At 43.4% G+C, this 25315-nt stretch overlaps 1 protein-coding gene across 3 annotated transcripts in view; it reads left to right on the top strand.

The window, feature by feature from the left end:
• Positions 1–10198: 10198 nt before the first annotated feature.
• The window catches only part of SNX10 (sorting nexin 10), a 63746-nt gene continuing 48629 nt past the window's right edge, over positions 10199–25315 (top strand). Inside the window, exon 1 of one of the 3 annotated variants that reach the window (XM_067562027.1) lies at positions 10199–10300. The gene's annotated coding sequence lies outside the window, so the exon portion shown is untranslated. Of the gene's footprint in view, positions 10301–14390; positions 14980–25315 lie in introns of those variants that run through there. The other 2 variants (XM_067562026.1, XM_067562025.1) reach the window with 2 other exon arrangements.

Below are 25315 nucleotides of genomic sequence, written 5' to 3'. Positions count from 1 at the left end.
GGTAGAAGAGAAGCCCCTGCCACAACCTTTTGTCCTTTGTCTTTAACAAAAACAGCTGAAGCATTGATCTACCTACATTGGTATTTTGCAGAACTTTAGAAGTTATTTATTTTGAGATATAGTAAGAAACTTCTGGACAAATTAAACAGCATCTAAACTCCACAAGTCAGATTAACAGCCCCTATTTTACATGGTAATAATCTGGTTTGTTATTGTCACAAAGGTGAAAAATTGAATTGAAGTGTATATATTTTATCATTTTCACTTGCTGTTTGTTTTACTGAGGTTTGTGACTGATAGATAAGTAAGGCTGTTGTTAGAAAATCACAGGCCATGGTTTTGTTGCGGAAGCCACAACTTTCAACACACACCACAACTTTTTTGCAACACCACTCACTCAAATTTGGCCTAGCTGCCCCATCATCATCATGGAGAGGCAGCAAATTTCAGCAAATGATGTGATCTGTACATGGAACGGAGACAATGGTGGATGAGGCGGAGGACAGGGCTAGGGCCCTACGTGGGGTGAGGCCTAATGTACCAGGGGGCTCATATGTGGCAAATACCTAGGGCTAGAGGGGATTCACACACATTTCAATGTGAGCTAATCCACCACCCACACACTCACGCCAGCTCAGGAGGCAAAGCCCCACTGCTCGCAGCAACAGGGCCAGCTAGGCTCTGAGACACCTGGCTGCGGGGAGAGTCCCCAGAGCCTGGCAGTGGACAGCGAGATGAGTCTGCAGTGCCTGTCCTGAATGCAGACAGCTCCCAGCAAGCCTGCCATGTCCCTGGTGCAGTGGCCAGCAATCCATCCTTCTCAGGTGCTTTCAAGTGGAGGTGGGGTTGGAGCCAGCAAGCGAGTAAATGAGACAGAGGGAGGAGAGGAGAGGGGGGAAAGGTCTGCGGAGGATGGAGTCAGGCACAGCAACAGCTGTTGCCATCACACAGCTCCCTGCAGCTCCTACCCTCTCCCACAGCTTCCCACCCAACCTCCCCTCTATAACCCACCATCCCACCTTTCCTACAGCCCCACACAACCCTCTAACCCCTGCTTAAACTGATCCAGCTCCCTGCTACCCAATCCCCAAATAAACACACTGTGTTGGACTTAATATTTCAAATTATTAATATTAATATGGGAAACCACCAAACATTAATTTAACCAAAAATTCCTTTATGAAATCCAAAGCCCAAATGGTATTTATACAATTGTTCTAAAAAGCCTAAATAATAAGCATTTTACTACATCTGAAAAGTAACAAAACATTTATAAGCATTTTGGCAAGATACTTACAACAGGATAAAGTGCCAGGCGTGCTTAGAAGACCCATATTGGTCGGCTCCAACATTCTCAGGCCGGTATTAGCAATGAACCCTTTCAGAGTTTACTTTTTTATACCCTTCAGCAAATAAGTGATGTTGTTGCCAAGTACTGACATCAGCTAAAAACCAGTTTGAGGCTGTTCACCCTTATTTCCAGTCTTAATCCAGTTAAGATTTACAACCTTTCCTCCCCTCCTTCTTGCTGCCCGACAGTTTTCCCATGGCAAAGGGATTCACATAAGCTTTAACACTGGTGTGTGCAGTGGGAAGGACCATGTTGCCTCATTTTAAGACAGATTCTCTTTGTTTTATTTAAAACCATCTGTAGTTACCCCTGTTGGTCAGTGGCTTTCTTTTTAGAAACGTCCCCTTATCTCATTAGTTATTCTTTGAACCAGATGTCCAACCCACTTTATTCCTTCTGGCCTTATCACCTATTATTTTCAAGGCCTTTCTTCTGCTTGTTATTCTGGGCCTTTCTTTACAACACATATATATTTCCTTAACCAAACTCAAGCTAACTCTAATTCTTTAATTTCATGTTTATCCTACACATCCCAACCTCCTCCCAGCCCCCAAATAAACCCAAACCCCACAAAACCTCCTTCTGCCACAGACCCCACCCATCTGACTTCTCCACCACACCAACCTCCATCTCCCCAAATAAAAGCACCCTCTTGCACAATCCCCCCAATAAATGCTGCCAATAAAACATCACTTTCCTCCAGTCCCCAAAGTTCCACATTCCCACCCCCAAACTGTCCCCAACCACTACTTGCCATTTTCCTAAGCCCCACTCCCCAATAATGGGAAGGCCCCAGAGAGTGGGGCTGGGCAGAGGCTGGGGCTTGTGCTTTCCGCTGGATGCATGACTGGGATAGGGTAGCCCTGGTGGTGGGGTGGGTGGCTGGCTCTAGGACTTAGGGTCTTGCTCCTCCTCCTCCCCCCACCCTGGGACTAGAGGAATAGGGGGGCATCCAGTCCCCGTTGAAGTATTAAGGACCTTGCTGCCAACTAGATAGCTAGTCAGTTACAAAATGAGTTTAGGTCCCTGCATCCCCACAAACCAGCCCCACATGCCTGCACCCTCACACCACCTTTTATGGAACTTGACCTCACCACACCAAAACCATACTTTAACAAACTATGGCCCTGACTTTTGAATCAAGAAATCTTTACAATTCAACTCAATATTTATGTGTGTGGTTTTGTTAAAAGTGATCTGCAAAAACAAACGGAGAAAATATCTTCACTCATCTTCCCTCTTTGCTGGAGGACTCCATTGAGTACCAGAGAACTGGAGTTGGAGCTTCCGTAGCTCTCAGTGGAGGAGGTACTGAATTTTTCACAAAGTGTTTGTTAACTGTTTGAGTTAAATGGATGATCACAAAATTATGTTTTCATTAAACAATATTTCTCCTCCATTGCTCAGTTTTTTCTCTTCAGACTAGTGGTGTCATAATTCTACTAGTTATCAAGTCTTCCATAGAGCAATCCAAGAATAATAGGGTACATAAGATCAGAATTCCTAATGTAATAAAACCAAGCCGATTTAAAGAAAACAAAAACAACTCCCTTTCATGCTCTTAAAAAAAAAATAAAACAAGCAAAACGGGCCACAAACACACAAACTCTTTTATTTCTAACACAGGTCACCTTTAAGACCACAAGATTATGAGTTATAGTTTAAACATACATAGTGTTTCACTTGAAAAAGTAATTTGGAGCCTGGTGCTTTTGTGTCATTAGGTTTTCCAGGGACTGTGTGCCTTAAAAAACGTGTTTGTTCTCTGTCCTATTCGAAACCCCTCCCCCAGCCACCCATATACACAAGGACAAACCAAGGCCAACAGCTTTATGCCTCTGGCAATTTTAGATACAAGATTATCAGTCAAAACAGTTTGATGGAATGTGTTACTTTGTGGTTAGCAATACAATCCAACTGCTTTCAGTTCCTTCTTTCTATTTTTGTATATTTCTGCAAACAGGATAAAAATATGTATTAGTAGGACACACGGAATAATCCAAATATATCCTGCTTGTTTCGTGCTTGTTTAACTGAAAACAAACAACATAAATCACTATTTGCCAAATGCAAAAGGACAAAAGTGTTGAGGGAAAGTGTTGTTTTCAGTTATTGAACAGGAATAAATAATACAAAGCATTTTACAAGGTTCCCTTTGAATTAAACAAACTGCTAAATTTTTTTCTGTTCAGATTCTTATACCATCCATTTCTATATGTATGGGCCTTCCAGAAATGCATTAAGCAATTATTATTATTTATTTGTATTACAGTAGCACATAGGAGCCCCAGTTTTGGACCAGGATTCTATTGTGCTAGGCACTGTACAAACACAGAACAGAAGATACATGATAAATATTAATGATTCTCCCTTTCTCTCTTCAATGGCAACATTTTACAGGAGTGTTTTTTCATTTTGTTTTTATTTAATATCTATTATGATCTGTGTGTTTGTTATTGAAGGCTAGGTCAAAGAAGTACAGCTTGCCCATACATGCACTGGCACGTGAGCCAGATCCTATAAAATGATCAACCAGGCACCCATGTGGCATTTTTTGAGTGCATGGGATCCACACTGGTAGAACACAATTGAAGGGACAATCGACAGTACAGGCAAGGTGCTAATGAGTCATAGAGTTTAAGGCTGGAAGGGACCACCAGATCATTGAGTCTGACCTCCACCCACACCACCCAGCACCCACACACCACACCTGACAACAGTGGCATTTTAACCACTGTGTTACTTAGAGCTTTTCTATATGGAGAAAATGACCAGCATAGTTATAGCTTTGCCAGTATAACTTTATTCCTGAATAAAAGTGATCTTATTACAGAATAACTACTCTGAGCGGATGCAGTGTTATTGTAGCTGTGTTGGTCCCAGGGTAACAGAGAGACTGGGTAGGTAAGATAATATCTTTTATTGGACCAACTTCAGCTAGTGAGAGAGACATGCTTTTGAGCTTACACAGAGCTCTTCTTCAGGTCACTCTGAGTGGAATAATTATAATTATTCTGCTGTAGCTTTGCTGGTTAATTTCCCTGTGTAGACAAGCCCTTTACTTAGTGGGTTGGATAAGGGGTGGTAAAAATGCCAACAGCTGGTCTGCATCACTCCTATGACTGCTGGAGCTGCACTAGTGAGAGAATGTCACAAAAATCTTAGTGTAGACACATTAGGCAGCTGTGTCTATGCAAAATCTGTCACAGGTATAAAAAGTCTGACAAAAATATCATCAAAGCTACAGTTACAGTAGTTACAAAGTTACAGCATCTACAGATAACTGAAGAACAGTTGCTTCCTTTATGCAAACTTTAAATATCACTGCAAAACGTCCCCACAAATACAGTCTTTTTCTGCTTACCCTCAACTGCATTAACTTCCCCTCCTCCAGCACTTCTATCCCTCCCCACAGTCCATTAATTCCCCCTCTTCTTCCACCCTATTAGGCCTAGATCCTCAAAGATATTTATGCCCCTACCGTACATTGATGGGAGTAAGGTGACTAAATACCATTGAGCATCTGGGCCTTAGTCCTTCCCCCAGACCTTCAGTTTCTTTTTCTCCAGCCTCCTCAAGTCCTTCCCACCATTTTCCCTTATATGACCCCATACTTTTCATACCAGCTAGCCTGGGATTCTTACTTAGCAGCTGCAGTAGTTCCCCCTGCTTTTGCTGTTCAGTTGATGGCTCCCTTTCCTGGCATAGGTCACTGGTTCCTACTCTAAGCTCTTTTCCCAACCTCCTCTGAGTCTCTCACTAGAGATCATGAAAGAGCTCAGGGCAGGAAGGCAGCCTGATTAGTTGGCAGGAGAAGGAAGGAATGTAGGTTGAGCCAATAGTCCCCACTCATTCACAGCTAGCCAAAAGCCTGAGATGATGGTGGCTGAAGAACAGAATATAAAGCTGGAGCCACCAGTCAAAAGCTGGAGATAGGCATGTGTGGTCAACACACGGGCAAAAACTGGATGCATACTTCACCACCAGTGCAGGGTAGTAGTAATGGCAGAATTTTAGTGTAGAGAGGTCACATGTGTTTAGCTGCAGATCCCTCTGAATCCATGAGGAGCAGAATGCTGTCCAAACCCCATCCTCCCTCACCTTGTTGAGGAAACTCAAGGAGATCCTAGTGAGGTCTTCCACTTCATGAACTCTGTACCTCCATGAACCCTGTATTTTGTAATGAGGGAATAATTCAGGCCCAGGTTCTTTCATAGCATATGAGTATGAAAAAGCAAAATAGTCCTATAGGAAAGTTTTTGTATGGTTCACAAGTACATCCTGTAGCTGACTTCATACAGTCATCTGAGTTAGTCCTGATGTTTCCCAATCTCTGTTCCATTCTGGAAAATGTCTGCAATCCATGTCCTTACAGCAAGATTTCGTGCATAGAGGAATAAAATTAATTTAATTAAAAACATGCAAATACTGAAAGTGGTACTTGAAGAACAATTGCTGCAAGTGAAAAATACTTTTCTTTAAGTGTCATAAGTTCTTCTTCCTCAGATTTGAACCATTTCAGGAGAAGTGAGGTGATTTTTATGCTTTAATTTAGGACGTCTACACTGGAAAGTTGTACTTCACTAACTATACTGGTATGGTTAAAAGGGTACAAACCCCCTAGTTTGGATCCAGATATAGCAGTATAAAGGTGCTTTATACCAATGTAGCTATTCCTGTATGACAAGGGGAATAACTATATTGATATAAGTCACCTTTATACCAGTATATCTGCATCTACATTAGGGTGTTTACCAGTATAACTGTATCAGTTTAAAAAAAAAATCATACTGCTAACCAACATAGTTATACTGGTAAAACTTTTAAGTGTAGACCATGCCTTAGACTATACCAGCCAAATCTCCTAGTGGAGATGCAACTAATACCAGCTTTGTTTACCAGTATAGTTTATACCAGCTCCCCAAACAAAATAAGCTAAACTGGCAAAAGGACTTTTTTGCAGATATAACTGCATCTATCTGGGGCTTTTGGTGGAACAGCTATGCTGGTTAGATGGGTTTTTTTCATACTTCTAGCTGACATAGCTATGCTAACAGAACTTTTTAAGTGTAGATCAGGCCTGAATCACCAAACTGCAACTACCATTGCCAGAATAATCCACCACAGGGGCAGAAAATCAGACCCAGTGACTCATCGATGACCAGTAGGGGATTACCAATCTCAGGGAGATTTCTGGTTTATTTAAACCATATTAAAAAAATGACAAAACCTGAAAATCTTTCACATAGCTAGTCTACGTAACTATGTGTTCCTGTCAGTGTTAGGGCTTGTCTACACAGTGCTTTAGTCCACACCAGAGGGGTGTTGTGCACTAACTGACCCATGTGGACCCTGCGGCTGGCCTGCACTAAAAGCTCCCTAGTACCTGGCAATGTCGGGAGCCCTCGTATAGACAAAGTGCTGGTGAACATCGGTGCTTTTACCATCATATCATATAAATCTGCACTGAGCCGGGTTAGATATTGCTGTGAATTAAAATGCCAGCAGCCACCCAGAACCCTGCCTTGTGTTCCCATCATTGCTAACACTGAATCAGCTTTAGTAATTAGGGCAAATTTTTTAGAAAAAAAGGCTGATGTAAATACAATCTGTTTACATCCACTGCAAGGTCTTTGTGGCAGGGAATGTCTCTTGCTCTCGACCAGATTCTCATACCTTTACTCATTCTGGATAGCATCTTGCTCCTTAAGTAATCATAATGAAGTTACCTTTGTTCTCACTTGTCCCTAAGAGTTTGCATAGTGCCTGATATAATGGGGCCTTGATCTGATTGAAATCTCTGGATAGTACTGTCATCTAAATTAATAATAACCATCTTCTTTCTATTGTCTGAGGCCATATAACATAGTTTTCCCCCTAGAACTTGTTCCAATTCAGTCTCTTACAGGAAAGATTAGAGATAAGATTAGATAATATTTTATATAAGCACTAAGTAAGAAAACAAAGGATCCAAGGCCTCCCTATATTCAGAACTAAATTCACAACTCATCTCCTTCCTTCAGTGATGGAGTCTCCATTCAGTTTGATGGATGAGCTACAGTAGACCTGCACAAAGAGTTGTTTGAAGTGGTATTAGGCTGTGCACAACTAGTCACACTCTCTCATCCTTATTGGCCATTTTGTCCACCGGTGCAAAAGGTTGCAACGAGTGGGCTGACAAATAAAGATGCAGCACTTTGCGTGTCGCTGGTGAAAATCTCATACAGAACCCATTGAAGGCCGAGGTGCCCGCATCCCAGTGCCTGGGCTGTTCAGCAGTGCCGAAACTTGCTTGCTAATTCCAGTGCAGACTGAAGCAGAATCCCATATCACCTGTTTGTAAAAACTTTTTACAGAGTGATCACTCTATAGGTGGCTTCTCAGTCCTCATCCTCAACCTGAACAACTCCTTCAAAAGATGAGCTTGGGAGCTTAAATTCATAACTTTGCTAGACACTAAAAATCATGGACTGCATAGAGACACTGGATTTATGGCTTATTATTACAACAATTTTATAACCCAGTAACAACCTTTCCCCCCAACTTTTTTTCCCTCTCCCCTTTATGATTGGAGAGGTGTTAACAGGCCATTTCACCTTGAATGGTCCCATGAAATACATGTTAACTACTTATGCTAACCAATCTATTCCATCTAATATTTAGCTGTGGCACTCTGAATACATTTTTCAGATCTGAAGAAGACCCCAGTGTAAGCTCAAAAGCCTGTCTCTCTCACCAACAGAAGTTGGTCCAATAAAAGATATTATCTCACCCACCTTGTTTTGCCAATATCCTGGAACCAACATGGCTACAACAACACTGCATATCATAGTATTAAAACCATATCACTAACACAAATATTCCCAGACGAAAGCACCTCACAATTAATGTAATGGGGTGTAGCTAACTCATAGAGCACAGGTCAGGCAGTGTGCAATGATGACTTAACGGTCATCTTTGCACTCCCCTTATCCTGATGCAGTCTCTCTGGAGGGCTGACTTTCCATCCCCCGGGGACATGTTAGAGCAGCCTTAGGACTTCCCTAATTTATGCTGACTGAACAGCCACAAGGGGTTGAGGATCAGCATGGCACAAGGGTGTTCTCAGGCCATGTTCTGTATTCTTTTCTATGGTAATAAGGAAAGAGAGTGGAGTAAAAGTCCCTACATTGGTTTTTTTTAGCACTGGAAGATCACCCTTACACTGGGGTGATCTCTGTGGGTTGGTTAAGATGCTTTTAGGGAGAGATTATACTATACTGGAGATGTGGTGTAAAGCTGTTGCACTGTATGGAGAACCCCTTCCTCCCCCTAGCATTTGCACACAGTATTACAAGTATGTTTCAATAAACTACTGTAAACGTTAATAGATGGTTTAGGTAAACAACACTAAAGATTAAAATAGTTACTATTTTAACATTTTTACAAGAAAAACATTCAAACAGGCCATGAGAACAGCTAGACATGATTTACCAAGTCCCTGGACTTTACACTATACTTCCCACCCCTGGGCTGATCACTGGCTTATGGGCCCATCTGAATTCCTTCCTCACTGCTCTTCCTTCATTTGCAGAGGTTGCTAGACTACAACATTGATAGTCACATTTGGGAAAGATTCCTGAAATGTGGTTTCTGCAGCTTGGCTCTGCCTTTCCTCACTGACAGATACTACTATTGCCATCCTGGGTTCAGAATGGATTCCTGAGACTAAGTTCCTCCCCAGAATCTATTTTTAAATAAAAAATGAACAGGACATGTCACTCTTAAATTCACTTTTATTATTTTCTTAAATAAAAGACTTAAAAAACCCAACCTGTCTTGTAGAGGAATAAAGAGAAGTTTGATTTGCTAGGCACCTAGAAGAAAAGATATTCTCCATTAGTACATTTGAAAGATTCAGAGTGCTAGTATGCCTGAGTGAAATCTCTATGTATGAAGGCATCTGCAGTCTTGGATCATTCATTTTATATCTAAGATACAAAATCTTTTGTTCATTAATTCTATTTTTCAAAACCTGGCCTGGTACGGTCTGATACACTGTATGGTCACCAGTCTGCTGTGAGTTGACCCAACCATTGGGTCTCTTGTACAGTAGAACCTCAGAGTTATGAACATGTTGGGAATGGAGGTTGTTCATAACTCTGAAATATTTGTAACTCTGAACAAAACTGTCGTAATGGGTTAAAATTATTGTATGTGTGTTTGCCCCGAGTCCATGTTGAGAAAGAGATATAGAAAAATCCATTGAGGATTGTTAGTTGTGTTTCAAGGTTTTATAGCCATCTGTCCTTGTAATTGGTCCTAGTTATTCTTGTAATAGACAAGGGGAAGTTGTTAATCTTGTGTAATAGATAAGGAGATAGGAGTTGTAAGCCCCATGGGGAGAGGAACTCAAAGGTAGCAAAAACCCTGACCGAACAGTAACCGGTTGAATTCAAAATAAGGGGAACTTGCAAGCACAGCAGTTCCTAGGCCCAAATTTGGAAGTTTGCAGTCGCTGCAACTTTTATTTGGTAAATTACACCTGTCAAGGATGAACTTCTGGCATGGGGACTCCCCAAGGAGGGACCGACAAAGTGATGTAGAAAATGCCCGTAATTGGTTTGGCGGACGTATAGGCTGGAGTGGAAATAAAAGGGTTATCAGACAAAGAAAAAAGTAGAGAGCCTTGTCATTAGGACCACTGAGCCTCCCCAAGGGGTACACCAGAATCGTGCCTGCAAGAGGGTCTGATCAGCCGTTGTGCCTCTCTCCAGCCCATTGCCATTACATTGCCTTACAATAGTCAGGTAACTTAGCTGATAACCCATTGGGACTTGTCCCACGGATGATAACCTGGGTATGAATACGATATAGGTTCCACCTGGATGAAAAATAGAATTCTAAATAAAAAGACCAGGTCATGAAATATTTGTTGTTTTGCTGCAGCTGAGTTTACTCCTATATGTGGTGAGTAGTGAATGTAAATGTAAAACTAGCAATAATTCTACTTGTATCCCAGGAGTGATTGTGATTGTAGCTGTAATTGTTTTTTGTTAGTTGTTTTTTAAGTTTTATTTGTGTGTTAAGAATTTGTAAATGAATTAGAGAAGATAATTTGTCTTTTTTTGTGTGTGTTTTTAGCTTTATTTGTGTTTTAAAAATCTGTAAAAGAATAAGGGAGAATGATTTGTGGTAAAGTAAATCATTTAAGTTGCTAGTTGTAGTATTAGTGAGTTGATAAATAAAGACTATTAAATGGTTAAGAATCTGAGTGAGTTTGCCAAGTTTTTCCAGGAATCTTGCCAAGTTTTTTCACAGTTAGCGTTTCCAAGCCTCACACTCTGTCTTAAAAGGGAATATATACGAACCGCCTTAGTGTCTTGAGGCACCCTTCAAACCGCTCCTGTAATTTGGGGGGCCGTTTGTCCCTGGTGACCTTATCAAAACACGGCACTTAGGCACCTCAAATGTTATGGTTGTTCTTTCAAAAGTTTACATTTGAACATTGACTTAATACAGCTTTGAAACTTTACTATGCAGAAGAAAAATGCTGCTTTTTACTATCTTAATTTAAATTGAATGAGCACAGAAACAGTTTCCTTACCTTGCCAAATCTTTTTTCTTAAACTTTCCCTTTATTTTTAGTAGTTTATGTTTAACACAATCCTGTACTGTATTTGCTTTATTTTTTTTTATCTCTGTTGCTGCCTGATTGCACATTTCCAGTTCCAAATGAGGTGTGTGGTTGTGTCAATTCATAACTCTGGTGTTCGTAATTCTGAGCTTTTACTGTACTTCTAAGCCTACTGGGTATGGGTAGAGTCTAGTCATAGTTTCTAGCTCTGGGTCTCTAGAGCACGTACCCAGGCTTAGACCTTGGGACATGGGATTCCACAGTCCAGCCATCCTAGACTCCAAAATCTATGCCTCAGACCTCCGGTGACCCCGAGTACTTAAACACACTCCATGAGAGTTTCACCTAGTTGTGGGCACTCTGGTTGCTAGTTTAACTCCTTCAGAGATAGGGTGGCAGGAGGCCAAGAACACAGACTTAGGACTTGTTTTAAAATGCTAGAGCAGCACAGCTGTGCTGCTGCAGCTGCACAACTAATGCTTCAATGTATACACTACTTACACCCACAGGAGGGTTCTCCCATTGGCATAGGTAATCCACTTCCCTGAGCGGTGGTAGCACTGTCTACATGGTGATTTAGGTCAGTTTAACAATGCTGCTCAGGGGTGTGGATTTTTCTCACCACTGACTGATGTAATTAAATCATCCTAATTTTTTAGTGTAGACCAGGTCTTAGCAAAGGAATTTCTTAAGTACAGTCACTTTACTCTTAAAGCACCCAAAAGTTACAGATCTTTGAAAACAACAAAAGGTCCCAAGATGTACTCTCCCCTAGTCTGATCTCATCCCATCTGTGAATCAAAGGTTTATCAGCCTTCAGGCTGGGAAGAGTCCCTCCTGTCCTCTCTCTTTCCTGCACATCTGGCTTACATGTGGCAATGGTCTGTCTTTGTTCCCCCCTGCACAGAGAAGCACACACCTCTTAAATACAGTCTCTCCCATTTTGCCATTTGCCCAGGTCAAGAAACTGCAGATCCATCAGCCATGCTGGTGCCTCTCTGTAGAAAATGCATTGTTCCATGGGGTTGAACCAGCAATCAAAGTGGATGGCAAGAGAGCATGAGTGACAAGGAAATGATTACAAAAAAAAATGTAACCGATTAGCCTTGTTTTTACTGGCCTAGGAGAGAAAATGCCCAAAGTAAGAAACAGCACGAATGGACTTGTTTCAGTCTTAATAAACCAATATGTTACTAGAATCACAGGAAATATTTTATTTTAAATAAAAATGTTCATCTGACATTGGCCCCAGTCCTGAAATCAGATCTACATGAGGGGGAATTCCCTGCAGCCAGCACAAGCAGAACCCCATTGTTCAATGAACATCCGCACAAGTGAGGCTCAATGTACAACTGTGGCAATGTGCCTCTGATTTTTAGGGCCCAATACAAAAATCATTGTAATTAATGGGCTTCTTTCATGACTTCTCTGGGTATTGGATCAATCCCCTAATGAAACTGATCTGTGTGCCTTTTAGATGACACACTTATAGTAAGACCATTCAATACTAGGAATGAGTCAGAGGGTGTTATTTAATTTCAGATCACATTTTAGAAACTGTAGTGTTTGTTTTACCCCCTTTTCACTTCTCTAAATTTTACCTGCTAGAAGCTTGGATATAGCTGCATTTCAGATACTGCTAAACTGCATTCTCCTCTCGCTCACAAATGAGGAGTAATACCAAGGAAGACTGAGTCAGGCTAAGTTAAGTGAGATCAGAAATTGGCTCTGTTTTTAATGATCACACTAATAAAAGCTATACAGCTAACTAAGTTATTTCCCCCAAATTTCTGAATGCCTAAACCAGAATCCAAATTTGTTACTTGAAATATGTGTCATGTCAATCTGAAACCTACTTATGAGTCAGAAAAAAATTAAAATACACATATACAGTTTTTAAAAGTTATATCTCAAAATGACTGTGTTTTAAGTATTTTATATCACTTTTAAAAACAGCTAGGTTTCCCTCCTATATGTTAGTCTTGTTGTTTGTTTTACATAAATCTCATATAGTATATCAAAATGTATGAAATTCATATTCACAATTTCATACTATAATCTCTCCTGTTTACATGGAAAAGAATTCAGGGAGAGAAATATTTGAGTGATACTTGGTCAATCTCTGTTTTTCCTCATTAAGAGACACTCCTGAATAAATGTATGTCTATAACTAAGGCCCTGATCCTGAAAAGATTTACATGTGTAAAGATTTATGCCTACTGCTAGTCTTATCAACTTCAATGGGAGTGCTCATGGGTGTAAAATTAAGCTCACGCATAAAGGGTTGCAGGATGAGGACCTATTATACATTTTTGAAGCTGCCTGTCCTATAGTGTCTGGGAATTATTATACATTTATTATACATTTATAAGTATGTCTTGTCCCTCTAGGAAGAGGAATTTACATCCCAGCCTAAGGTCCAGATCCTCCCAATGGGAGTTAAATGCCTTGAGGAACTGGGTTTAACTCACCAGAAATAAAATATAGGTGATGTCTATCTTAGGGCATGTAACATTTGACAACTAAGTGCTTAGCAAAAAGCTTGCTGAAGGACATAAGCCTTGCGTGATGCCCTTAAGGTGACATAACTCAGGCTCTAGAGGCTGTAAATTTCACCAAGGCAATAAATTCCACAGCTGAGAGTACAGGCCCCTAGCCTGGGGTCCATCAGCCTCATTGCCCTTTTGAAAATGTCTGCTGCAGCAGCGTTCAGAAAGAAAGAAGTGGGCTCTCAGGGTATGTTTACACTGCAATTAGACACTCACTGCTGGCCCATGGCAGCTGACTTGGGCTCTTGAGGCTCAGACTAAGAGGCTGTTTAACTGTGGTGTAGACAGGCTTGGGCTGGAGCCTGTACTCTAGGACCCTGCAAGGTGAGAGGGTCCCTGCTTGTCTACACTGTAATTAAATAGCACCTTAGACCAAGCCCTTAGCCTGAGTCAGCTGGCATGGGCCAGTTGCAGGTGTCTAAATTGCTGTGTAGAAATACCATCAGGTAGCTAGGCTCTAGCCTATTTAAGGCTTTGAAAATAAGACACAGGATCTTGAAATGGTTGGCTAGGCAACCAGAGCTGAGTGCAGAATATGTTGGAGTGCAGTGGGATGTTTTAAAGACGAGGTGGGTGAGGTAATATATTTTATTGGCCCATTTGTTGGTGAGAGAGGACAGCTTTTGGTTCCTTCAGGTCATCAGCATATTTTAACACTCCACCAGTGCTGAACTTTGCTGTATGCTACATCAGATGAAGATGACCAGACGGCAGGTGTGAAAAATCAGGACCTTTTTTTTCCTCTGAGATGGATGGGAGCCTGTTTGCATATATAAGACAATGCCCCTAATCTCAGGACCTCTAGTTGCCCTAAACCAGAGTCTCACACAGGAAAGGGAGCTAGAGGCACCTGTTTTACATCCCTTCCCACATTATAGGGTGACCAGATGTCCCAATTTTATAGGGACATAGTCTTATTTGGGACTTTGTCTTATATAGGTGCCTATTAACCCCCCTGAGGCACAGCTGTGCCAGCGCAGCTCCAGCAGCAGATGGCTGGGTGGGGCTGATTGGGCAGGGGAGCCGGTACCTGCGCAGACACCAGCACCCATCTCCGGGGACCCCCATCAGGCCTCCAGCTCAGAGCAGCGGACTCCCTCCCACCTCCCCCCGCAGCAGCCCGGCTGCCACACTCAGTCTGGGGGAAGCAATTGCGCCAGGGGCCGCCTGCCTGCGCGTGCCTCCCTCCCTCATTGGCTGCAGCGGGGACTGTGCCTCGAAGGGGCGCGGCAGCTGGGCGGGCCGTGCCACGCATGGCCGCCCTCGCTGCAGGTGGGCTCCGGCAGGCAGGCCGCACCGCTGCGGGCGGAGCTGCTCCGCCGGCCGCGGGCCACGTGAGCGCCGAGTCCCCGCCCACGGCCGGGTTAGGAGAGGGTTAAGAGGATGAGCAGCCGGCGGCTCAGGCGGTCTGGAAGCGAGGTGGGGCTGGGCGCTGAGCCGGGCGGAGCGCGGGAGCTGTTGGCGTGAGTACGGCAGGCGCGGCGGCTGGCCCGGGAGCGGGCCGAGCTGGGGAGCGCGGCTCCTCCTTGGGTGTCGTTCCCGAGTGGAGGCGAGCCGCAGCAGCAGCAGCCGCCCGCCGTGTGGACGCGCGGGGGCCCCAGCTCCGCTGTCCGGCCGGGAGATGCGCTCTCCACGGCCCCTCTGGGGAGGGACCCGGGCGGGAGAGTCCCCTTCATTTCCTTCTCTCCCCGGCCGGGGGACAGCGCTCCGGGCTGTGTCCCCCGTGAGGCGCTCGCCCACCTCATCCTCCCGTGCGGAGGAGGCGGCAGCTGAAACCGGGGAGTCGGAGTCTGGCGCTGATGTTGGGTGTTGGAGACAGGCCGGGAACTGCTCGCCTCCTTCACAACCCAGGGAGCAGCCTTTGCTCGGCCTTGCTTTAGTTGTAGGATAGGATTTTCGACTCGCCTGTTAAAGCTGCAAAACACAGCTGAGAAGTCCAGGGGTGGCATGGGGGTTAGGGGTGTGGTCCGAGTTAGCACGTCCACCCTCCACGAGCAATTCCTATCCTGAGTTAACTTTCTTTAAAAGGCCAAAAGGGTTGGTGAGTTTCTTGGTACCTGTTGGTATGGAGGTTGTGGCACCACAACACTCCCACTTAATAGGGACTGTCATGTGAGATGCTATGGAGGATGGTGTTCTCTCTTCAAGCCCCTGCCCACCCTGGCAGTTTTAGGTAACACACCACTGCTGCAGTAGTGAGAGTGAGGGGAAGAGTGTAAGTTGACTGTTTGTATTCTCACCACTAAGTCACATGAGAGGGGAATCCCTGAGCCCAGTTAGCCACAGGTCTAGCCATATTCGTGCTAGTGCAATGGAGGGGGGAGGGGGAGATTTTAAGAAAAATCTTAGTGCAGATCCAGCCTATATGTACTGGACTAAATGATACAATCATTGTGCTACATGTAACATAGTTATAACAAGATTTGGTCTTGTTCATGCATGGAAAACCATTCCATAGTGTAACACAACCAAGGCACTACAGTGTATTATGATCACAATTTGGCTGTACAGATAAGTCCATAGTGGTTACTGCCAGTCCCACTTCATACAGAATGGACCACTAATTGGAGTGAGGGGATGTAGGTTTATTTTTTAATGAAAAATATCTAAATGAATTAGATTTAAGCTATTGCCACTTTTGGGGACACTGGCTTTAGCAGTATGTGGTTACTGATGTGATTGTTATATGTATACTGGGGACTCTTTACATTTGAGATCTCACATTTGGTATAAAATTTATTGATCCCCATTCAGAATATGCCTTTTAAAAAAAAAAAAAAAAAAAAACCCCAAAAAACAAAATGTACGAATTCTCAGTGAAAAGCCAATCCCTCTTTCTAAATGCACTACAATCTTTATCAGATGTAGCTTTAACTCCTGCTATCAGGGTGAGAAACTTAATTCTGAATCAGTCTTGCAAAATTGTTAGCTATCACAGGACTTGCTTCTCCAGCATGGTATAAAGTACTAATTGGAACAACAGGAGAAAAAAAAATTCTCCCTGCGCTAGACTGTTAAGCAAAAATAGATTACTCAGGGCACTATGATGTCACAATGACAGATGGTTTTTTCTTTAATAAGCTGCTGCTGCTAGATATAAATAAGTCATCTACAATGCCCAGCTCTATCTAGTAATGCTTTTAATTCCACAGCGCTTTTTCTAGAAACATTGTAAATGGTATGTTCGTGTCATCAGGACACCAGATGGAATTAAAAAACTTGAGCCTGATTCTGCTCTTGTTTGCATCAGTGAAAGGCAGTAAATAGTAAACTCCAAACTAATGGAGTTTCACTGATGTAATTACAGCATAAGTGAGATCAGAATCCGGTCTCTTAACATAGCATCTGGGAGTCCCACTTATGGACCAGGACCCCATTGTGCTAGGTGCTGTACAACCACAGAATAAAAAGACCGTTACTGGCCCAAAGACCAATATAGAGTCTAATATGACAGAGTTATGTTATGATAAGTAATGAATATATTTGTCTGTCTGTATCCATCAACTAACTTTTTTCCTCCATATTGAATTTTGTCTCCACCCACACATTTCTGCTTTCTTCTTCCCCATTTTGATTTTTTTTTTAAATAGTCCATTAAGTTTTTACAAATTCATAAAATATTCACTTTTCTATCACTTTCTTGTAAACCCAGTACTGGACACTCATATTAGTTTTGTTTTAATGTCATAATATATCCACAACTAGTCATAAGACTGAACATTCATTCAGATAGTCTGCCAACATTTTAAGACATTTTGAATGTATATATTTAAATAGATAATAAAGCTATTGCTTGCATTTATTTAAACAAATACTAGGTGAGCTCACAGAGAGAGGTCTGATGTTTCAGATATGGCAGTTAATAGATATCCACCATTAAAGATTGCTTGTGTATTCTGAAAACACCATTTTCTTCCACTGTGGCTGCAATGTAATTTTTTTAGATGGTTGGTGTCTCATGAACCGCTAGAATTAGAGATTAATGCTTGTATACCATCTGAAAGCAGAAATTTCCAGCTTTCACATGATAAAATATTACTTCCTGAATCTAGCTATTTTGAGATTGTGATGGCTGAAACAGTATCGTCTTTGAAGTGTGTGTTTGAAAAGGATGGTAATTTAGAATTGTGATTCTTTTTTCTTTAAGTGCATTTTGCCCACATTCGGTTAAGACCATCCCAATGGAAAAAAATCACTACTTTCTTGTCCTTGTGGTATATGAAATATAATACTTAAATCTGATCCCTACCTTCAGTTTTTTGGCTTCTCCTTACTCCCTGATTTTGACATGGCTGGGTAAATATTATCTTTACCCTTCACCATCCATCTCTTGGGGCTTGTCTATGCTTGAAAGTTGTTTCCAATTACTTTTGTTTATTAACTAATCAGAAACAATTATTCCAAAAGCAGCTTGTCCTCACTGCTTTGGTATGCCCGTTGAAGTTGCTTCCCTTTTGAATCATTGTGTCCACAGGGTGCTGTGTTTTATTGAAATAAGTGCATAGCATTCAGGTCAGAAATCCCATGGTGCAATGTTCTGCTGCTAGGCACTATGAATTCTGGGATTTTTTTCTTGTGGCACATTGTAGGATACCTACTAGAAGTCACTGGAATTCTGGGACTTGAGGTCAAATGAAAAAAATTCCCATGACTCCTCTCCTTTCATCCCATCATTCATCTGGCTTTTGCAAGCCAGTGGCATCTTCAAACTGCTGTCAGGTAGCATGGGGGAGAACGTGCTGAGTGCTGGGGATCGTTAATACAAACTGGCAGATGCACATGTATTGTCAGTCATGCTTTTGGTAACTTGAGAGAGCCATGGTGATGCTGTGGCAATATGAGCACAGGAGGAGGATGAAATTGACTAGTCACTTCTGTATGACATTTTCCAGGAGTGGCTTCACTCTGTGAGCTGCCAATTCTGGACTCTGGCAACTAGCACTTACGGGGTTAGTGCTGCAGATCTGGGAAGACCAGCAGTGATGGCAAAACTTAAGGATGACAGAGCCCACTTTATTAGAAATTTGTGAAGAGCTCACATTAGAGCTGTCGTGGTGGAACATTTAAGTGAGTGCTCCCTTCAGTATGGAGAAGTATGTGGCTGTTGTTATCTGGAAGCTTGCCAGCACAATTACTAGCGATCATTAGTTAACCAGTTCGGAATTGGTAGGTCAACTGTCAGGGCTGTTGTCATGGAGGTATGTGCTGCTATCAAGAAGTGCTGGCTCCTTTTTATTAACTTGCTTTAATGAAATGCCTCTTAATCCTATCCCTGGTTATTGTATGCCTTTTCTGCACTAAAACGTTTTGTTGATGCAAGTTACAGCGATGATCAAAACGTGGTGTAATTATAGCATGTATGTCTGTCCACACAGCACTTGGTGCGCTGGCATCGACCAGTGAGAGAAGCTATCCAGCTGTGTGTCTCACAGGTTTGTTGTAGGAAGGTGGAGAGGATCTCAGTGCATCATAGGAGTGGACTCAATGTCTCATGATGCATTGATTTCCATCCCATCATCCCACATAGGGACCAGCACTTGAAGAAGAGGAGGTTACTTACTGTAACTAATGGTTCTTTGAGAGGTGTGATTCCCTACTTGGATTCCAATCCCACCCCGTCCCCTCTGCTACAGGCAGTAAGAGGGAACTGAGGGGGCGTTGACCTGTGCGGCCTCCTAAAACTTTGGATGCAACCATGTGGACCACACATGGTGGGCAGGTCGACAGACTACTACAAACCGTTTCGGAGCATGGCACGCATGCACACCCATGTATGGAATCCAGATAGGGACCAGCATTTGAAGAACCATCAGTTACAGTAAGTAACCTCTTTTTACAATACCTTTTTTCTCACTGTCCCTTGGCAAGCTCAGAGCATGGTGATCAACCAGGGCATGGTGAGTTGTGCTTGGGTGGGGTGGGGTCCTGAAGCTGGGGAAAAGGTGAATGGTTGGTTGTTCTGGGCATCGATGCAAGTGGTGCAACTTGAAAATTTGTCCCTTTCCAACATTTTCAAATAGAAGCTGATATCTTACTCCTGAGAATAAGCAGGAATGCTAGGGCTCATCTCCTCCATGCGAGCAGCTTCAAACCGGGTCCCTATTCTAGTTACCTGTGTGCCGCTTTGGTCCCTGCACAAGTTATTGCTGATTGGCACGGGAAAGTTTCCTACAATGGGGGAAGAAACAAAGCCACTCTTCTAAGGAATCTCTAGCAGAGGATTGGAGAGTACATCCAGGAAAGTTTCCTAGAGATCTTTTTAGAGGATTCCTGTGAAATCTCTGCATGCATTAACACACTTCGCTGCTACACTGGGTAGCTGAACAGTGGAATGGGAAGCACATGCAAACACAGTTAATCTTGTGCTTCTCTATCTATTCAACCACCTTTATAATTAGCAAAGCAAAGGACAGCCATACCACCCGTAAACAAGCAGCATTTGCTCCAAAAACAAAAAACCAAACACTTACCAGAGGTCCCCCCTCCTACATCCTCTATGCCAGAGCTGTAGGGCTGGGACTCTTCTGGCTCAGGGAGAGATTCTGACTCCACATGCCACCAAATGACCTGGTCCCCAGCACTGCATCATCTTCCAACTCAACCTCCTTGTCTATGACATCTTTGTTGGGGTTGAGTCTGGTGTCCGCTGCCTCCGGGCCCGTGGAGATATGCATGGGTATCTTGGGGTGGAGGTGGGGTCACCACTGACACTGGTTTCCAGCTCCTTATAGAAGTGGCAGGTCTTTGGTTTTTCACCAGGGCAATGGTTTGCTTCCCTGGCCTTCTGGTAGCCCTGCCTTAGCGCTTTGATTTTCACTCTGCACTGCAGCGTGTCCTGTTCATAGCCCTTCTCTGCCATGGCATGAGAAATCTGACCGTAGGTATTGTATTTCCTTTGGCTGGAGCGGAGCTAGATTTGCACGGCTGACTCTCCCCAAATGCCAAGAAGATCTAGAAGCTCTGGTGTGCTCCAAGTGGGAGAGCATTTGGTGCGTGGAGCTGCCATGATCAGCTGGGAAGATTCTGGAAATAAAAGGGAAGTGATAAGCCCAAAACAAGTGGTGTGGCAAAGGCCAAACAAGCTAAAAAAATTGCAACACGTGGCTTGCGCGGGTGAGAAGCAACTGGCTTTGTCTGACAAGTCCAAATCTGCGAATTATAAGCGGACTTGGCAACTTGATCTTGCCATGCTCTGAGGGGGATGCACTCTGGGATTGCACCCTGCTACAAGCACTATTTCCAGTTACTTTGATGTTTGGGAAGAAATCAGGACTGGGATGAAGAGCAGCTGGCTACAGCTGAATTCAGGTAAGATTCAGGTGTTGCTGGTAAGAAGCAGAGAGGGCTTCAGAGCTTTTGTAACATCCCCCACTAATGAGAGTTTGATCTGTCCTTGGATTGTCAAATTGGTTTACGGTGGTTGGGGGTCTTTTTGCAATTCTCCGTGCCACTGGGTGCCCAAGTAGCCCTGGGGGTAAAAGTCTGCATTCATTTGCAAAGGGACAGAAAATTGAATCCCATTCCATTGGTCGTAGGCTGCCCATAGAAATCCATTAATTCATAGGTTTGATTACTTCATCTCGTATCTGAGAATGAAGCCACACATTCTGAAAAAGCTCCAGCTCCTGTAAAAATCAGCAGCTAGTTTCCTTAGCATCACAACTTGTTACAAGTCACTACAATGCTCCACTCTCTACACTGGCTTCCCCTTGAATACAGAATTTGGTTCAAGATCCAGTCTTGATATTCAGAGCCTCCCATTAGAACTGGTCATAACCGGCCAAGAGACCTCCTCTTTCTCTCTCCACACTGTTTCAATGTTCCATTGAAAATCTACCAACAGAGGAAGGCCTCATAAGAGGTGCACCTAGTTTTAGAACTAACTCAATGTGATTACAGGCCTACTCACTTCCAAAACCAAATGCCAAACTCATTTCATTGGTGTGTTTTTGTTTTTTAAAGCTCTGCTTCAATAAGTTCTTCACCTACACAAACATAAATACATGTTTCAAAACATTATAAATTAATGAGACTATTTTTTACAGTCTGGAAAAGGAGAGAGATCAGTGTTTCTATTTTTAAATAGTGGGCAGAACTTACATACTATATTTGACAGGGACAATATAAATACCTACAAAGACAGATTTCGGGCTAAATCCTTACGCATAGCCCCTTTGACTTCATTAGGGCTTTTCTGGTGAGTGAGTAAAATGGGAGGATTTAACCCTCCATATTAAGATTTATGTTGTCTGGCACCGGGAATTTCTGGAGGATACAGCTACAGTTTTCTTCTAGGCTCAGAACCTCAATGGAGTTCAGGCTCCTAACTTCCACGGACTTCAATGGACGTTAGGAGTCTAAATACCTTTTGAGGAACTGGGCCCTTATGCTTTTAGTATCAGAAAAAATAAGCTGCAGAGTTATTCTTCTGCAATTAAACATTCTGCTAAAACTGATTAACAAGGGAAAAAGATCACCTGCTCTTAAATTATTCCAGTGGTCCCCAAACTTTTTAAATCATCTCTCACACACACACACACACACACACACACCCAGAGCTGCAGTTGGGAGCCAGGGCCAGGAGAGGGGCTGCAGTCAGGGCTGAGGCTGGGGGCCAGAGCTGCAGCTGGGAGTTGCAGCCGGGAGCTGGGACTAGGGCCTGAGAGCAGAGCCACGGTTGGGGCCGAGGTCGGGGCCTGGGAGTGGAGCCAGGGAAAGAGCGGAGCTGAGTGGCATTTCCTTCCTACCCCTGTTGGGGCTGGCCCAGACTCTGCCATGCCCCCCTCCCAGATGTGCCCCCAGCGGGGGGGGGCATGCCCCATGCTTTGGGGACCACTGAATTATCCAGATGCAGCACCTTCATCGTTTATTCCAAAACCAAGAGCCTGTGCATGCTACAGACCTAGGGTGATCAGATGTCCCAATTTTATAGGGACAGTGCCAATAGTTGGGACTTTTTTTTTTTTTTTTTTTTTTTTTAAATATAGGCGCTTATTTAAACAACCCCTGCCCATTCCCGTTTTTCACAATTGCTATCTGATCACATTTGTTATCCATGGAAGTGATATACATGTTGAATTTGTCACCCACCCTCTGCCAACATTTTCATTTGGGCCAGGGCTACTTAAAATATTCCATACCGCTGAGCAACTTCTACTAACTTTCTTTTTTTCTTCAGCCAGCTACAAAAATGTTTCCTTTCTCCCAACTGTGGAGAAATTACAAAGAGGTATGATAAACATGTAAGAGTTTGTGGTATCCCACACTAAGGTCTGTTCTACACTATAGAGTTTTTTGTTGACCAAAGTCAGTTTTTGTTGACAATTATTACAGTAGTGGTGGTGGTCAGACAGCTCTTACCCCCCTCCCCAGGCCGATGCAACTGCCCTGATTTTTCAACAAAATAAAACCACCTCGATGAGAGGAGTAGAGTGGTGGGTTCCCCCCTTCTCCCCCCCACAACTTGTATTGACAATGCATCCAGTGTAGACACCACATTTGGTTATGTCAAGGTAAATGGCTTCCAGGAAGTGTCCCACAATGCCTTTCTGGACCACTCTGGTCATCAGTTTGAATTCTACTCACATCCTGCCTTCAATTCCCTCCAGGTTCTCCCAATAATTCACTCCAAAGTCTAGAATACTAACACATTTTCCTTCTTGGGACCTAATTTGTTAATGTCTTGCATATTACAGTCCCCTTTGGCCCTTCTGACCCATATCCTTCCTTTTTGGGGCTTCCAGTTCACTCTTGTTTCAGGGTTTTGGGTAACTGACTATCATGGTCCAGCTCCTGGCCCCTCTGGAGTCTTTCCCACTGGTTTCCTCCTTCCTTGGTCTCTAGACTCACAAACTGCTTCCCCATGGCTCGAGGGCCCCACAGCCCTCTTTCCTGGGGTAGGGCTGTGATTCAGTCAGGATTCCTCACCCCACAGTATCGGAGTTCTGGTCCTGCTCCAAGGCGCTTCGCTTGGTCCCTGGCCTCACAATCTATTTCTCCTTGGTTCTGGGGCTGTGCTGTAATTCATGGCAGATATCTTCAGACGCCGTCATACAGGTTCTGGTTCCAGTCCCAGTAAGTCTTTCTCCTAATACTATGCTGCTTCTTACCCTCCCCAGCTCAGAACTGGGTTTTACCATGTCAGAAGGCAGCCACCTGATCAACATCTGGCCCCATTCCCAGGTTGTCTGCTGATCCTTTGAACACTTTTTGATGACCGGGCCTCTTTAAGGAAAAAAACAGGTTGGTCCCTGAGCTCCACAGCCCTTCATGTGGACAGATCACCCTGTTACAGCGCTGTTTACATTTGCTGTAAAGGCAGTGTATTGTGAAGGTACTGTCTACATCTTGCTGGCACTTCAGACTAGCTGTCCCAATAGCTTCAGCATCTAGATATTGAATAATAAGCACAAGAGGATTGAACTTTGCAGGTGAAGGCTCATAACAAACCTATAAGCTTGGTCTGAAAGAAAGGACTTAAGTCATTTTAAAGGAGTTTGTGGTTGCTCCTGCATCTTCTTAAAGGCAGGATTTATTTGTGTTGAGTGGTGTACAATGCCACAAAGATCTAGCAGGATGCGTACTGGTGTACTTTCATTGTCTAAGAACAAATAGACTGAAATGTAAAGATTTTGTTATGGAGATCTTCCATAAGAACTCTTGAATTCTGAATGTGAAATATGAACATGTTGTTGTGTGAGCATGGTGATGGTATTTTTCCTTGTCTTCTTGTGCTATGTGTCTTGAAGTATCTGTTCAGTAGTATTTTTGGGGTTTTTTGGCTTAAGGAAAGAGTTTGGTGGGTGCCCCTCCTTCCCCCCCCCCCCCCACTCCCCCCCCCCCCCCATTAGAGTGGACAGACGGGAAGAGAAACACTATATTTTTATAACAAAGGATCTGTTTTACTGGAATATAAACAGTGATTCATTTTGCAGGAGAAACACCATGACCTTTCTGTGTACGTGCAGCCAACAAATTATTGGAGTCTAACTCCAGCTTCCTGCTGCTCCTTTCCTGCCTTCTTTCCCTCAGGGTCCTAATTCCTAGCCAATTCTTTCTATACACACAATAACAATATAATTGGATGTCTATTAATAAGCTTGTCATTTTTAATCACTTGTTTAGTAGGAATGTAGGTTTTGGATTTGTCATAATTTTGGTATCTGTTGTAGTGAGATCTTAGTCATGTACTAGGAATGGGAATTTTCATCTCACTCAAGGTGTTTTACTCAGGCCAGGGGGGAGAGGCTCTAAAAATCCAGCATTAAGGTGTAAATTCAAAAGTTGAACAGAAGAGAGTACTTTATAGGGGTAAAGGAAATAGCTAAGTAGTATATGTAGTCATAAGCCTTGTCCATAATAGAGCATTTGGCAATGCCAACATGTCTAACGTGCCTGTGACATCCAGACACATGAGGTTGCAGTAGTGCACAAGTGTTTACAGCTGCCATTGTGATTTGAACTTGCTTTGATCAAGGCTAAATACTCTAGCCTTGTCCACCCTAGTGGTATAACTAGGAATGGAAATTTGGGTGGGTCCCAACTTAGGGTGGATGGGCAGTAACCAAAAGTCTGACGTCACAGCACCCAGTAGCCTCTCAGGCAGGTAACCAGTCTCAAACCTCCCCGTTTTCCCACCCAGGGCAATGTGAAGTGCTCTCACCCAGGCAGCAGCGGCTCCCTGCACTTCCTTGCCTCATTCAGACAGGGCTGGGCCTTGCCTCCCTTCCCTGCAGTGGCACTGGGTGCTGGCCAAGGCTGACCAGTGGCACCCACTGAGGAGGTCTCACTGGCTGGAAC

Source organism: Emydura macquarii, unplaced genomic scaffold (assembly GCF_026122565.2).
Source record: "Emydura macquarii macquarii isolate MOO-44397 ecotype Brisbane River unplaced genomic scaffold, CSIRO-AGI_Emac_v2 contig_2422, whole genome shotgun sequence".
NCBI lineage: Eukaryota > Metazoa > Chordata > Testudines > Chelidae > Emydura > Emydura macquarii.
Note: the sequence above shows the minus strand (reverse complement) of the source record. Positions and strands in the feature narration are given on the sequence as shown.